Source organism: Saccopteryx leptura, chromosome 2, assembly GCF_036850995.1.
Source record: "Saccopteryx leptura isolate mSacLep1 chromosome 2, mSacLep1_pri_phased_curated, whole genome shotgun sequence".
Taxonomy (NCBI): domain Eukaryota; kingdom Metazoa; phylum Chordata; class Mammalia; order Chiroptera; family Emballonuridae; genus Saccopteryx; species Saccopteryx leptura.
This window is the reverse complement of record NC_089504.1, coordinates 173,222,343-173,238,138: the sequence shown is the minus strand read 5'-3', so window position 1 is coordinate 173,238,138 and position 15,796 is coordinate 173,222,343. Positions and strand designations below refer to the sequence as shown.

General features: G+C 42.7%; 1 protein-coding gene across 2 annotated transcripts in view; it reads right to left on the bottom strand.

Annotated features, from left to right (window-relative positions):
* The window catches only part of TAFA2 (TAFA chemokine like family member 2), a 541,685-nt gene that overhangs the window by 221,467 nt on the left and 304,422 nt on the right, over nt 1-15,796 (bottom strand). The window lies entirely within an intron of this gene.

Sequence of the window (15,796 nt, the reverse complement as noted above, 5' to 3'; positions counted from 1 at the left end):
ATTAATGTATCTAATTCATCAGCACATGATACTCCTTACATTATAACAGAACTACTTTATCTTAAAAAGGTAATCTCTTATCTTCTCATGGAGTAAGAAATTATTGTTCAAAAGCCTTTCATTATCAGGCCTTTTAATAAGATTGCTAATTAATTGCAATGACACAAGAAGTACCACAAACAAAAGAACAACAAATTGCCAGTTATTTTGAAACTACAGTTCAATAACCCAACATTACTAGTATCAAGATACTAATTTACTTATTAATTAGAATAACAATAATGATCCAAATGAAAGAAAATAAATATTTAACAAACCTCTCACAAGGTAGATGGTCTTGATATATTATCTCATCAACATTGAGGATAAAGCTTGATATTGTATGTAAGTGAATATGTAAAGTACAAAGTGCTAAATAAATGTGTACATTAGTATTATTAATAGTCTCAGTATCCTCAAACAAACCATTGCTATGTATACTAAAGATTACTGAGGTCTCCAGGAAAAAATGTCCTCATATCAAATTAGTACAAAATGAGATTTTAATTAGAAAATAAAAAAGGCTTCTTGCCCTCCTCAGTTATGAAAGGAAAGCATAATGCAAAATTCCTCTCTTCTATACAGGGGATAATAGTTATTTGAAAATTACCAAAAGGCACATGCTCATTTTGTTAAGACTGAACAAAATGCCTCTGAGATCTACCTATTGCAGCCAGGCACGCAGACACTATCTCACACACAGGCCCTGAAACTCTGTCTTTTCCAGTGCTTCATCTGAGTACACATGGAGAAAGCCTGAATTCAGGAATCATGTTGTTAACATGCATCTTGACTACTTCCACTCTCCCTTTTAACAAAGAAAGTATACTACCTGATTCAGAGTAACAACAGACATAAGTTGGTCCTTGATAGATTGTCAGGAAAAAGTATAACTACTCTGAAAATTGAATATTAACTTCAAAATGCAGCAAAGTCACCTATATTTGACCACATTGCAGAATATCTGTCTGCAGGCTATAAGGATGTCATAAACCCTACTACAAGAGTGTGGGTTGCAGGGACTCTGGAAAATACAAAGGATACAGATTTTGAAAGTGTCAACCCAGCAATATGTGGATACAAAATGTCCCAGAACTTCAAGGTTGTCAAGAAGCATAGGCGTAGACTGACCAGGTGGTGGCTCAGTGGATAGAACATCAGCCTGGGATGCTGAGGATCCAAGTTCAAAACCCAGAGTCACCAGCTTGAGCACAGGCTCATCCAGCTTGAGTGTGGTCTCACCAGCTTCAGTGTGCAATCATAGACATGACACCCTAGTCATGGCTTGAGCCCAAAGGTCGCTGGTGTGAAGCCCAAAGTCTCTAGCTTAAGCCCAAGGTTTCTGGCTTGATCAAGGGGTCACAAGCTAGGTTGTAGTCCCCCCCGCCTCACCTTGGTCAAGGTACATTTGAGAAAGCAATCAATGAAAAACTAAGGTGCCAGAACTATGAGTTGATACTTATCTCTCTCCTTTTCTGTCTGTCTGTCCCTGTCTGTTTCTCTCTCTCTCTATCTATCTATCTATCTATATATATTTTTCTCTCTCTCAAAATAATAGATAGATGATAGATACATAGATATAGATATAGATATATAGATAAAAGTAGCATAGGCACAGACACCAAAAATATTACACCAACTGATGAGCCATTTAATATCATTAAAGAACATGGACCTATTCAATGAAAATGTAGGAAAATCTCTTTATAGAGCAACATAAACACATTTTTGCCAATATCTGGGAATAAAGAAATAAACTAGATAATACCTCATGGTCTTTCTCAACCCCTATATTTCACTGTGTGGTCAGAATACTGCATTCCTTGCAAACATAAGCCAAACTGATATTAACTTTCCCCAAAGCCAGTTTATTCCCTAGCCTAGAGTATAATTTTTAATCCCAGAATGATCCAATGGTACAATTTTAGGAAGCTAGTTCTGCGTGAACAAGCCTACATGTCACTGTCAGTAAGGTACCAGAGATGACAGTTAGTAATCCCATGGACACAGTGAAGGATGTTCACAGATCAGCAAACCTGCAGAGAATGGCATCCAAGGCTTTGCACAGGGTAAGGAGTCAGTCACAAATTCATAAACTATAACAAGCACTTTGACCTTGAAGTCACAAATTTTCAAAGCTGTTTTCTTGTTCATAAAAATGGAAGTGAATTACCAAAGTATGAGAAAAATCACGCAATTTTAGAGCATCCTACTAATTCCTCAGGTTGCAAGGTGAAGTAAGGCACAGACACCCCACCCCCCATGGGTATCACAGACCATCAGGAAGATACTTTTCTGAGCATCAGAGGGGACATCTAGGTTAGAAATTCACATTTGAGAGTCACAGCAGTGGGTAGGGGGATGGTTAGGACTAAGAGACATGAAAAGATCAACCAGGAAAGAGTTTCTTGTCACCAGATGTAAAAAAGACAAATGCCTAGAAAAATGTCATATATAGGGGGAGCAAAGGAAAAGAGAAGTGCAAGGAGCGTGCAAGGGTTAAGAGAGTCATGTGAGAAGAAGTTAAGTAACACTGGCAAATGCAGCGAAGAGATTAGAAACTAATCACTAAATGTTTATACAATGGGGAAAGGGGAGAATTGAGAGTGGTCACACCGAATGGTTTCTAGTTTTCCATAAATTCAAAGGCACAGTAAACTGTGGAAAATCAAAATGGAAAATTTGAGTATGGTCTTGAAGAGAATGGTGAAAGTCGGGAATATTCACTGAGTGACTACTAATCTGCATAAAGAAATCTTAAGTAATTTACTTAAGAAAAAATTTTCTAGGCCACTGAAAGAAAAAAATGATATACTTACTGCCTACTAAATGTGTAAAGATGATATATTTATTCCACAAATAATTATGAAAGAACATCATGGGAAAGCACAAGGATACATAAGATAAATCTCTGATCTGGCATCAAAAATGTAACTGTGTAAATAATTTCCAATACAATGCAATACTGGGCCCCAAAAGTGTCACAAGAATTGTGTGTGTGTGTGTGTGTGTGTGCGTGTGTGTGTGTGTGCAGGTGCTCACATCTGTGTCCACGTTGGCGGGGGTGGGGGGTTGCTGGTTATGCTGCTCCATTAACACCCTTTTCTCTTTTGGTCCCTCAGGAGACAGGCATACACTAATAAAACGATTCATGGAATTGAGGGTACCAATCCACAGCTGGAAAAGAAACGTCCCACTATTTTATTCACTTGTATTATAACTTTAGAGTTAGGAACATAACTTACATGATGAACTAGACATGCTAGAAAGGGTTGCTCCCCCCGGACTTCCACCAAGTGAGCTGAAGACAATGGACAACTGAAGAAGCCGGGGCAGCTGAAAGGCTGCGACTCTGCCTGTCTCTCAACTCAATGGACCTTTCCCCCAGAGGCTTACTCCAACAGAAACATAATCAACAAACATCCTCACTGTAGGGATTGGGGGTACAGTGGCATAAATAATAGTCTCTTTACTCAAGGGGCTCTCAATGTCCTTGAAAAATAAAACATAACCATAAGAAACCTTAAATAAAAGACAGATTTTATAAGCTAGTCAAGACAGCTAGAGAGAAGCTGGCTCAGGGTTGTGCATAATTCTTGCCAAATTTAGGCTATAGACTGAAATATAAAAGAGGGAAATGAAAATGTATAGAGGAAATCAGACGAAAGAATGCATTTAAGGGAAATTTGTGGAAGAGACAGGAATTATGCTGGGTCTTAAAACTAGGCAAAGGTCAAGATTCCAGGCAGCATGGCAAAAAAAAGCCAGTCCCATCCTAACTAGTCCCCTTTGTGCCAATACTGCTGATAGACTCACCCTGCGCAGCTCTGCCCAGCTGTGTTTCAATAAAGCAGGTAACTCTCAGCCCTACCTCTGAGGATGGTTAGGACAGCTCTATTTCAGGGGGCATTTGTTTCAAAGATCCAATGTTTGATTATTTCTTTGTTTTCAGGACTTGCAAAAGTAATTTGCCTACAAGTTTCCTGCCTGGCTGAGAAGTTACATCACATATAGATGTTCACAAAGGTTGTTGTAAGGTCAGTGAATAGTGGGAAAGGTCAGACCCGCAAACTTTGGCTAGGACTGCCCACAACCAAGCATGCCAAAAGAAATTTCCCGGGAGCCCTTTGGAAAACAGCAACTGTCTGCCAGCCAGTGAGATTTCACCACGTCATATTAGCTCAACCACCTTAGGGACCCTTTAAATATCTCCCACACAGGTCACCACTAGCGACTTCCCTGGCCTCCATCTTTCCTCGGGGCCAGGGAACCTCGCTGGGCGGGTGAGATGCATGCTCTGTACTCAATAAAGCCTTTTGTTGCCTGACCAGGCGGTGGCACAGTGGATAGAGCGGTCGGACTGGGATGCGGAAGTACCCAGGTTCGAGACCCCGAGGTCACCAGCTTGAGCGCGGGCTCATCTAGTTTGAGCAAAAGCTCACCAGCTTGGACCCAAGGTCGCTGGCTCAAGCAAGGGGTTACTCAGTCTGCTGAAGGCCCACAGTCAAGGCACATGTGAGAAAGCAATCAATGAACAACTAAGGTGTCGCAACGCGCAACGAGAAACTGATGATTGATGCTTCTCATTTCTCTCCGTTCCTGTCTGTCTGTCCCTGTCTATCCCTCTCTCTGACTCTCTCTCTCTGTCTCTGTAAAAAACAAAAAACAAAACAACAAAAATAAAATAAAAAAATAAAGCCTTTTGCTATTCCACACTTTGTGGCTCCGGCCCCTTCCTTCCTTCTCGGCAGGGAAAAATACCTTACAGTTGCATTTATTGGTATCTTGTCCTCAGAATTTTCAGAAGAAAATAGGCATGTTTACTTTCTGTGATACTTTCTAAGCCATTCATTTAAGATTGGATTGGAAAGCTTCTTTGGATCTACACTTTTTACCTTAAAAAAAGAAAAAACAGAATACCATAGCAATCTACCATAATAAACACTGTTATAATCAGCAGCAGGAAGTTTTCTTCCCTCGATTCTCTACTCTGTATTCCTGCTTTCACCCCAGCTTTGGGCAGCATTTCAAAGAAAGAGGCATCAGAATTGGCACAATCCTCCAAAAACTCTAAACAATCAACAGCCCTATTGTGGATGAAAAAAAATAAATGATGTGGCCATAAACTAAACCTGACAAGCTCAAGTGAGCCTTGCAGACTCAGAGACCTAAAGCAACCACACAGGGTGGTCTGAAATTAAAACTTTCTAACTAAAAGCAGTTCATGGTGAGTAGTCCTGTACTAGGAAAGTATTTGTCTCTAAACAAGGGTCAATGCTTACTTTACTCAAGGCTTTCTTTTTGCATATACTATAACTTACCTGACAACCTCTTTGGAATGTAAGGGTCATCCTCTTTTCCTGCCCCCTCAGGGCAGACATCCCACCAGAGCAGGAACCAACAAACACCCTCATTGTTATAGTTATCAAATGACTCACTTACTGTTAACTGTCTTGATCCTGTTTTTGTAAAAGAAGTTTCAGCATGTACAGTTTTACTTTTTACCCAATCCCAGAGATTTCCCTCCCTTCGCCTTCTCCTGCCTCCCTAATCTATCACCAATCAATTTCCTGTAACCCCCTTACATCTTCTCCTATTTGACTCTGATGTATAAATACCTGGTGAAATCACCATTTTCTGGAGCACTTTCTCCATCCCTTGAGACTGCTTCCCAGCAATTGTGGACAGTTTGGCTCAAATAAACTCATAAAATTTTTACAGGTTGGAAAGTTGTTTTTGATAGATTTGTAAATTCCAAACTGCCCTCTTGATGTTCTGCTTATCTGTCAGATCTCACCCTTACTGGACTATCGCCCCTGAGACAAAGGTGTAAAGCCAGAGGCCAGGGCCAACAACACAGCAGCCCGGCCCATGCAGGTTCACATTGGATTCAGACAGTCGGTAAAGAAACAATGGAGCCAAAAACTGGTGGACCATAGTCTTTAATCCTAGCTTGCACCCGGCGGGCAAGTAAAAACATACACTGGGCTCCAAAACCCACTCACATTCAGTGCTCACAAAGCCACTGACTTATCCGAGTTTCCTACAATCAAAGGTTTCTAGCTCACCAGCCTTATTCTCCTCTGTTCCCCATCTCCTTCCTTATCCCAGATACAAACTCTACACAGACTGGCATCTCACTCAGCACTCCGCCATCTTGGCTGCTTCTCCTGGCCTACTCCACGTGGCCTCCTTCTGCTCTCTGCTCTGCTCTCTCCTGCTATCATCCCAGGAACCAAGAGCGCAAGCTCCCGCACCGTCGCCATTTTATAGTGCAGAAATCCAAACTCTTAATCCAATATACAAAACAGGGAAGTCTCAATACAAAGTCACTTCTCTGAGGCATGATTGGATTGTACCACCCCACATCAAAAAGGGTGGGAAAGGCTTAATCCCAAAACCAAGCCCCAGGCTACAAGGATTCTGCCTGCCTTTAGCCCACCCCCAACACACATCTCCTCGTGTCATCTTTAACAAAGTGAGCATAATACATTTTATCTGCCCAACACAAAGGAATTCCAAAAAGCTGAGAAGCTGCCCCAAGGAGGGGCTCCGGACACACCAGAACTTTTGATTCAAAACCCACATGCTCCAAGCCCCCAAGGAGGAGCATTCCGGACATACCAGGACTTTTGCCTCAGTATCCCCTCAGGCTCTCCCAAACACTATATAACTCGCCCCTAGTCTGTAACTGGGGCTCTTCTCCCCCAGGAGAAGTGCCCAGCAGGATTCCTTTCTTCCTTTCAATAAAGCCTGTTACTCTGGTCTTTCGGACTCCCATGGATTCCAACATTTGGTGCCGAAACCCGGGACAGGGTACTAACTGCCTGGACGATCCCTCTTTGCCGTCCAAACTTACAACCAGGGAAGCAATGGGCAGCAGCAGCTCTTCCCGGGCTTACTCCCTGATTCTGTTTGAACGTGTAATTGTGGGTTGATTGGCCGGCAGTCTAACCCTGTCTTGAACCCATGCTGAACCAGAAAGGTAAGGAGTTTCTCCCTTCCCCTTCCCTGGTTGGCCTCTAAATTTCTCTCTAAAAACACCCCTTTCTGGTCGGACAGTTTTCTCTGACACGCCTCACGTTTTGAGGGGTTTGACTTTCAGTCTCAGTGGACTGCATGGAAGACTAGGCGCCTAGCCAAACCTCTCCACTCTCTCGGACTTCTTGTCCTCGGACCTCTAACAGGGACGACTCCCCTACACGGAGACTCTCCTCTTGGGACAGTGAAAAAAGGTGGGGACGCCTCCTCTTGCTCACCTGTCTCCACTATGGGCTCTTCAGAGTCTAAACCTTCCGACCAGACACCTCTAGGATGTCTCATAAAAATCCTCACCAAACTCGGTCTCTCAGACCTCAAACTGAAGAAATTAATCTTCTTCTCTAACATGGCATGGCCTCAGTACAGACTACCAGGGGTCTCAAACTCGGGCCCACAGGCCGCATGCGGCCCGCCCACCAATTTTGTGCGGCCCGCAGACTGGCCCGCAGACTAATCCACGAAGTTTGATTAGTCTGCGGGCCGCACAAAATTGGTGGGCGGGCCGCAAGTTTGAGACCCCTGGACTAGACAATGACTCCCATTGGCCTGAAAACGGAACGTTCAATTACAATATCATAAGAGATCTTGACAATTTTGCCACCAGATGGGGAAGGCATCAGAAGTTCCTTACATGCAGGCTTTTCTTCTCCCTTCTCTCCTGTCCTTAATTTCTGTGCCTTCTGTTCTACACACAGGCCGTTTTTGGCCAAAGAAACCTCACCTAAAACCTCTGCTCCTAATCTTTCCTTCTCTGCGGACTCCCAAACTCTCTCCTTCTCCTGCCTGACCCCTGGGGCACCCCTCTCTCAGGGCACCCCTCTCTCGGGACCCCTCTCTAGTCTCTCAGCAAATCTTTTTTGCTGGAGTCTCTTCCCTCCAGAAAGCCCTTCCCTTCACTAAATTCTGTTTTCTCATTTCACCAGTCTCTCTTTCTCCTCCCCTGTTGGCCGGGGGCCTCTCCCTTCTCCACTGTGTTCTTCGTCCTCTCCCCCTTCCTTAGAAGCTGTGGCTCAGGCTGCATTGCCTGTCTCATCTCTGACCTCTCTTCCCTCCTTACAAACTGCAGTTCTGTCTGTCTCCTCTCTGACCCCTCCTCCTTCCTTACAAACTGTGACTGTGCCTCTTTCCTCCTCGTCCTCTCCCCTCTCCTCAGAGCTCTAAATCCTTTTGACTCCTCTGACCATGTGGCACCATACCAATACTTTAACCTCCTCCTCCTGCAGATTCTGACCCTCCTTCTTTCCATCCAGCTGCTCACACTGTCCATCCATCTGCCTTCTCTCTTCCTCCCCTCTATGCTGGCAACTCCCTGCCATCTCGAAAACCTTAAAAAAGCAGAATTGTATATTAAGCTATGTGAGTAAGTAATCTGTCTTGTCTCTTTGTCAGAAAATATCTCTAGTATAATTTGAATTGAAACAAGTAAAGTGCTCTCATTTAAATTTCTTAATTCATAATATGTGAAGTCTTTGTTTAATGTGTAACTGTGTCTGTTTCTAAGGCCTTAAACCAGTAATTGCCCACCTCTTAAACCAGGTTTACTCATTCCCACAGACTCTCCCTGCAATACCCCCATCCTTCCTGTTCGAAAACCTTCCTGTTTGAAAACCTTCAGGAGCTTATCACCTCGTACAAGCCTTATACCTAATCAATGAGACAGTAATTCCCCTCCATTCAGTAGTCCCTAATCTCTATAAGTTACTGTCACACATTTTCTCAAACACCACTCACTTCATGGTCCTAGACCTCAAGAATGCCTTCTTTTTACCATTCCTCTACACCCTGACTCTTGCTTTCTGTTTGCCTTTACCCAGACACTAATGCAGCCCAGCAATTTACATGGACTATTTTACCCCAGGGGATCAGAAACAGCCCACACCTGTTTTGGCAGGCACTAGCTCAGGATTTAGCAGCATGCAATCTCAAAACTAGTACTCTCTTACAATATGTAGATGATCTACTCCTCTGCAGCCCCTCCCTACCTGCCTCAAGGAGACATACCACCACCTTTCTTAACTTCCTCACTATGAAGTGATATCGTGTCTTCTCTGCTAAGGCTCAACTTTATTCTCAGCCCCTAGTCTATCTAGGCATCGCCTTAACCCCCACCACCTGAAGTCTCACTCTAGACTAGATCAAACTCAGACCCTCTACAGTCTCCAACCACCTACCACCACAGATCAAATCTTTTCTTTCCTCAGTCTAATAGGCTTCTTTAAACACTGAATTCCCAATTTTGCTCTTAGTCAAGCCCCTCAGTGAGATCTTCAGAGCATGGCTTTTAAGGTCTATAATGACCAAGGAAATAACAGAAAAGGCACATAAGGCCCAAAAGAAGTCAGGAAATACCAGCTTTTGGCTCCAGCGCCCTAAGGGGCTTCATAGAATTCCATCAGGGCCCTGCTCCAGAGTGGAAAGAAAGGTCATTGAACTGAAGCCTGCCAGGCTTCCCAGCCCCACCAGTGACACACCTCTGCTGTGGAAAGAGGGACACAAGAAAGTAAGCTGCCCCCTTGCTCCATGGAGGGAGGGTTCAGTCTCTTCTAGCCCTGCTCCAGCTACCTGTGACCTGACCTTGCCCAGCGTGCTGGGAATTGCCACTGAAGGCCCAAGGACATCATTCACTCATGAGCCTAAGGTATTTCTTCCAAGTAGCAGATAAGCTAATCTCATTTCTTGTAAACACAAGGGCCATCTACTATGCCTCACTTGAATACTTAAATTTTATTTATCCCTTGAAGATCTCTACTGTGGGTATTGACAGTCTGATTTTATTGCTTTATTTAATGTTTAGTATCTCCTTTGTTCCTCTTATCCAATGCCCCATGCCTATTATAGGCTGGGACCTGTTGCTAATTCCAGCTAGAAGCAGTGGTCACTAGGACTTAAACTCTAACTGCAAAGTGTAGAAATGTAACCACCCTTTCCCTAAGTACTTGCAGGATTTACAGGTCACTCAGCAAACTGTTCAAAGACTGTCCAAGAGGCACTTCCAGCATTACATCACCCAAGGACTGACTTTCACATGGACAGGTCCACACATCGTAATTCTGACAACTCACTCCCTCTGCACCTTTCAACCTACCTCACCAAATCAGGAACTTTCTACTCGTGTGGGACCAACAACTATCTGTGTCTCCATACTAATTAGACAAAAATCTGTACCCTAATCTATCTCACCCTAAACATCAACCTAATCCCACCCCATGAGCCTCTTCCAGTTCCTAATACACTATCCATCAATGTAAGGACCAAATGAGCTATACAGGTAATTTCTCTTCTTATTGCTTTAGAAATCTCTACAAAAGTAGATCTAGGGACAGGGGAACTAGCCACACTGCCCTGTCTTATTCTTATTTGCTCTCTCTCTCTCTCTCTCTCTCTCTCTCTGAAGGCCAGCGAATTCGTAAACATGGAATCAGTGGTTTCACACAAACTAGGTGTCTTGACTATAGCCTTTCATTAGTCCAATCACTCTCCTATTTACTTTTATAACTTTTAAACCCTGCCTCTTACATTTGTTCACTAGTTTCTTACAAAACTGCATGCAAACCTTCGTGAATCAGAAAATTGGAAAAATCTACCTAACCCTACACACCAACCCTGAAACCTGCCCTCGTGAAATAGAAAAATCTGAAACCCTATACCAGCAAACCTCCTAAATCCTATCTTTCAACCCCTACAGGTCCCCTAACCCTAACGCTCTCCCATATCCTTGAAGAACTAGGAGAGTGAATAACATTCACCTCTTAATTCTTTTGAGTCTTTTTACCCTTCACATAGTAAGAGCACAAGACCGCTGGGTCTTCTTGACTAAAGAAGAGCCTACAAATGGACATGAAACATTTCTTTTAGCTCAAGCTAACTGCTCTCTCCAGGGCTGCCAGGAAAAAAAAATATCTCTAACTTTACCATGGAAGAACTTTCACACACACACCCCTATACAACCCTCTTTATCTCTGCATTGATAATCTCCAAATATCTGCCTCTTTCTTTATTAAGTTCCTACAGGCCAGGATGAGAGAAATCTCTAGGATTACCTACAATCAAATGCTCCTACACTCCTTTTCCCCAATACCCCAAGGAGAACTTCATGAGGGAAATATCAAATAGGTAGAGATGACAGCAGGAAGAAGCCACCCCTCAACCCGAGAAGTTCCCTCCTGAATGTTCTCCAAACCCCCTTCCTTTTTAACCACACATATTCAATCCTTCTAAAAAACTTACACCAACAGGTTTCCTGTATCTTAAAATCTCCATATGTCCTCCCACTCGAGGGGAACCAGACCAGCACATCTCATGAGGCTCAACCAGGAGACCATGTATCACCATGTCACTCTGTTCATTTGGCGCTAGCAGCAAGCAACTAACAATTATTATCTCGCAAAATTTTTTTACTTCCTCACTCAGATTTTCAGAGACATCGCCTGGTTCAGACCCTACAGCATGGAAACTGGCGACCTCCTTAACTGGATGAGGGACTTGGCTTGGCAAGATTCCCTTCTTGAGTTCTCTCCAGAAGGAGAAATAATTTTCCAATTTTTCTCCTCTTTCTCCTCATCACCCCTCACCATATATTATAAAATTAATAACTGCCTTTCTTTTATATGTAACCACAGAGTTGAGAAATGATAGATTTGTAAATTCCAAACTGCCCTCTTGATGTTCTGCTTATCTGTCAGACCTCACCCTTACTGGACTATCACCCCTGAGACAAAGGAATTCCAAAAAGCTGAGAAGCCGCCCCAAGGAGGGGCTCCGGACACACCAGGACTTTTGATTCAACACCCACATGCTCCAAGCCCCCAAGGAGGAGCATTCCGGACATACCAGGACTTTTGCCTCAGTATCCCCTCAGGCTCTCCCAAACACTATATAACTCACCCCTAGTCTGTAACCGGTGCTCTTCTCCCCAGAAGAAGTGCCTGGCAGGGTTCCTTTCTTCCTTTCAATAAAGCCTGTTACTCTGGTCTTTCGGACCCCCATGGATTCCAACGTTTTGTGTTGACACTACCATTTCTCTTACATTCATTATTCCTAATCAAGCAAGGTGCATGTACAATCAAGCTAAACTGTGTTTAACTCTTTGCATATCTCAATTAATTCATGACATTTTGCACTCACATAGCACTTCAATTAGTTTGCTTTGGCTATTGTAAAGCCAGTATCCACAGCCACCATCACAGCTGCCTGGCCCATGCTGGTTCACATTGTATTCGGACAGATGGTAAAGAAACAACGGAACCAAGAACTGGTGGGCCATCATCTTTAATCCTAGCTTGCACATGGTGGGCAAGTAAAAACACACACTGGGCTCCAAAACCCACTCATTCAGTGCTCACAAAGCTACTGACTTATCCGAATTTCCTAGAATCAAAGGTTTCTAGCTCACCAGCCTTATTCACCTCTGTTCTCCATCTCCTTCCTTCTCCCTGCACAAACTCTGCACAAACTGGCTTTTCCTTCAGCACTCCGCCATTTTGACTGCTTCTCCTGGTCTCCTCCACATGGCCTTTCTCTCTCAGGAACCAAGACAGCAAGCTCCAGGTCTGCCCCACTTTATAGTGCAGAAATCAAAACCTTTAATCCAATATAAAAAATAGGGAAGTCTCTAATACAAAGTCACTTATCTGAAGCATAATGGAATTCCTCATGAGATTGCACCACCCCACATCAAAAAGGATGGGAAAGGCTTAGTCCTAAAACCAAGCCCCAGGCTATAAGGATCCTGCCTGCCCACAGCCTGGCCCCAACACACATTAATATCACCTGGGTGACGGCTTCCACGTGGGCAGTGCCATCTTTAACAAAGCGAGCATAATATATTTTATCTGCCCAACAGCTACCAAATTAAATCCCATTAGGAATTCACTGTCAGTTGTAGTGCAGGTACTGAAAAGCACCCCAATCTTCAGAAAGCCCACCCTTCTTACTCATGCAGTGATCAGGGTTGTCTGTCCGTCTTTGTTTCCTGGGGCAAAGCAAGAACAAAATCAGGGGTGGTGCCAGATGTGGAAAGCTCACACCAGGCCCAGAGAGTGAGCCACAAATAAAGGTAGGGGTAAAATCAGGATTGATTACAAAGTGTCTAAGTGAGAGATATAGAGAACTTGAGAAGTCAAACATCAAAATAACAGCCAGGAAACTACAAGCAAAGCTCTCAGAAGGAAGTGAGCAATCAAATTGCAAACAAATAGGACACTGAAAAGGACACAGTAAACCTCAAAGAAGCAGCAAACCAAATTCACCAGAAGCAAGGCCTCCTCATGTATTACAATCCATTCATTTCCAACTGCTCATGTTCATGGTTGCGGGTGGCTGGAGCCAATCACAGCTGTATTCCGGGACAACACCAAATTTTTATTGGATAATGCATAATGTACACGTGTCGCTGTATGGCTCTCATGGAATTACATTTTAAAATATGTGGCGTTCATGGCTCTCTCAGCCAAAAAGGGTCCTGACCCCTGTCATAAAGGGTAGTCAGAGAGCAGCAAAGCTGATATTAGAATTGTGTGTGGGTTACAGTCACTGGTAATGCAAAGGCCAGAAAAGGACCATAGGATTAAGTGACTGAGATAGGAAGCAGGACAACACTACTGGAGAAGGCAAGTTCAAGAAACTGAACTGCCGAGGCATTGGAAGCATTATGTACATACATACATACATATATATATATGTGTGTGTGTGTGTGTGTGTGTGTGTGTGTGTGTGTATGTGTGTGTGTGTGTATGTGTGTGTGTGTATATATATATATATGTATATATATACATATATATATATTAAAATTGCCATGAATTAAAACAGGAATAGAAATGTACAGTGGCAGCAGATAAAATCATCAAGAAATGTGGGAGAAGAATTTAAGGATCAGTTGATAAAAAACATTGAGAGGTAGAGGATCATAGTCAGTCTACCGATATGAGACTTGACACTGGGGTGTTTTCAGGGAGGGCAAAGGGAGAATAATCCAAAGTGGTAAAACTAGGAAGCCTTCCTTACTTCCAGCTGTGATGGTAGAAGGGCTATGGGATGAAAAAAGGGCACAACTTGAGATATCCATAAGGGAATGTCCCTGTGAATTCTTGTTTGAAGAATCCTGCTTCCCCTGTGAAGCAAGAGCCAGGATATTATTAGTACAAGATGTTCAGAGAAAAGGTTGAGAATATGGGGGTAGCGGTGCTTTTGATGAACCTTGAGGGGCCCAGTGGAAAAGTTTTGGAAGATGGGGATGGGTGAGAGGAGACAAAATAGGAGATACACAAACCTAATGGAAATGAGAATGTGGGAGGGGTCTGGACTCTGTCATGGAAAATAACTATAAAGCAATAAAGAGCAATGAATCCTGACCTAATGAGCTCAAAGCAGAATGTGATAGTGAGGCTGATGGTGTTTGGAAATAGCGGAAAAACAATCTAGGGTTCTCTCTTGAGCCTTCGGTGGATTCAAGGAGGTCTGGACCAACAGTGATTTTAACTCTCCTGTTGGTGGAATGCAGGCTCTCCCTTTAAAATTTAAAGTAAAAGTTAGTATATACAAAAATGTATCCTTTTTAAAAATTGAGGTGGTGATGGCAACAGTGAAAGGAATATGGGATTTGGAAATAGAAACTTGAAGTAAAATTGTAGATATAGTAATTTTTAATCAAACTTGCTTTTACAGATTTCATCACCAACTGCCCATTGACCATCATAGTCCTAAAGAGATTTACAGTTACACAAGCTGTCCTTTACACCCTTATTCAGTGTGTGTTATGCTTATCTCTAGAACAGTCTTTTGGAAGAGTAGCATCACGAATAATCATAATGATAAAGATAATCTCATTAAGTACATTTTGCAAGGGTTATGGTGTCAACAGGCCAGTGGAATTGGATGAGCAATTCAGTATCAAGAGCCAAGGCCTCTTACTGTGTGTAATTTATAAGTTAAACCTTATCATAGGTATGTATGTGTAGGAAAAAACATATCATGTATAAGGTTGAGTACAGCTTGCATTTTCAGGCATACACTGTGGAGGGGACACTGGGACCTATCACCTGTGGATGAGAGGATTGCTATATTTCCTTACACGTCAAAGTAGCTATAAAGAAATGTTCAGTGTGTTTTGCTCCTCGTGCCACCATCAGCGTAATCATTATCATAAATAGCTGTACTTTGCATAAGGAATTCTAGTTAAAGAGTATTATCACTTTATTCAATTTTAGGATAACTAGAAACTCTGATCCATTCCAAGTGTTGTCTTTTAGCTTTCAAGATTAATTCCTGCTATAAACACACCAAAAATTAATCCTTGTGCTGTATGCCTATTAGATTGAGAATTTTAGAATCCTTGGTTCATTTGATATGTAAAAGTACTTACTTAAATTTTAGATACAAATACTATAGTACTCCAATTTAAATCAATGTAATTAAGAGCACAATGCATGACCTTACATCATGGGAGCATGTCTGACTTCTGTGAAACTGGATACATTTTTTTTTTTACACAAAAACAATTTTTTTAATTAATTAATTTATTTATTTTTAACAGAGACAGAGAGAGAGTCAGAGAGAGGGATAGACAGGGACAGACAGACAGGAATGGAGAGATGAGAAGCATCAATCATTAGTTTTTCGTTGCGCATTGCAACACCTTAGTTGTTCAATGATTGCTTTCTCATATGTGCCTTGACCATGGGCCTTCAGCAGACCGAGTAACCCCTTGCTCGAGCCAGCA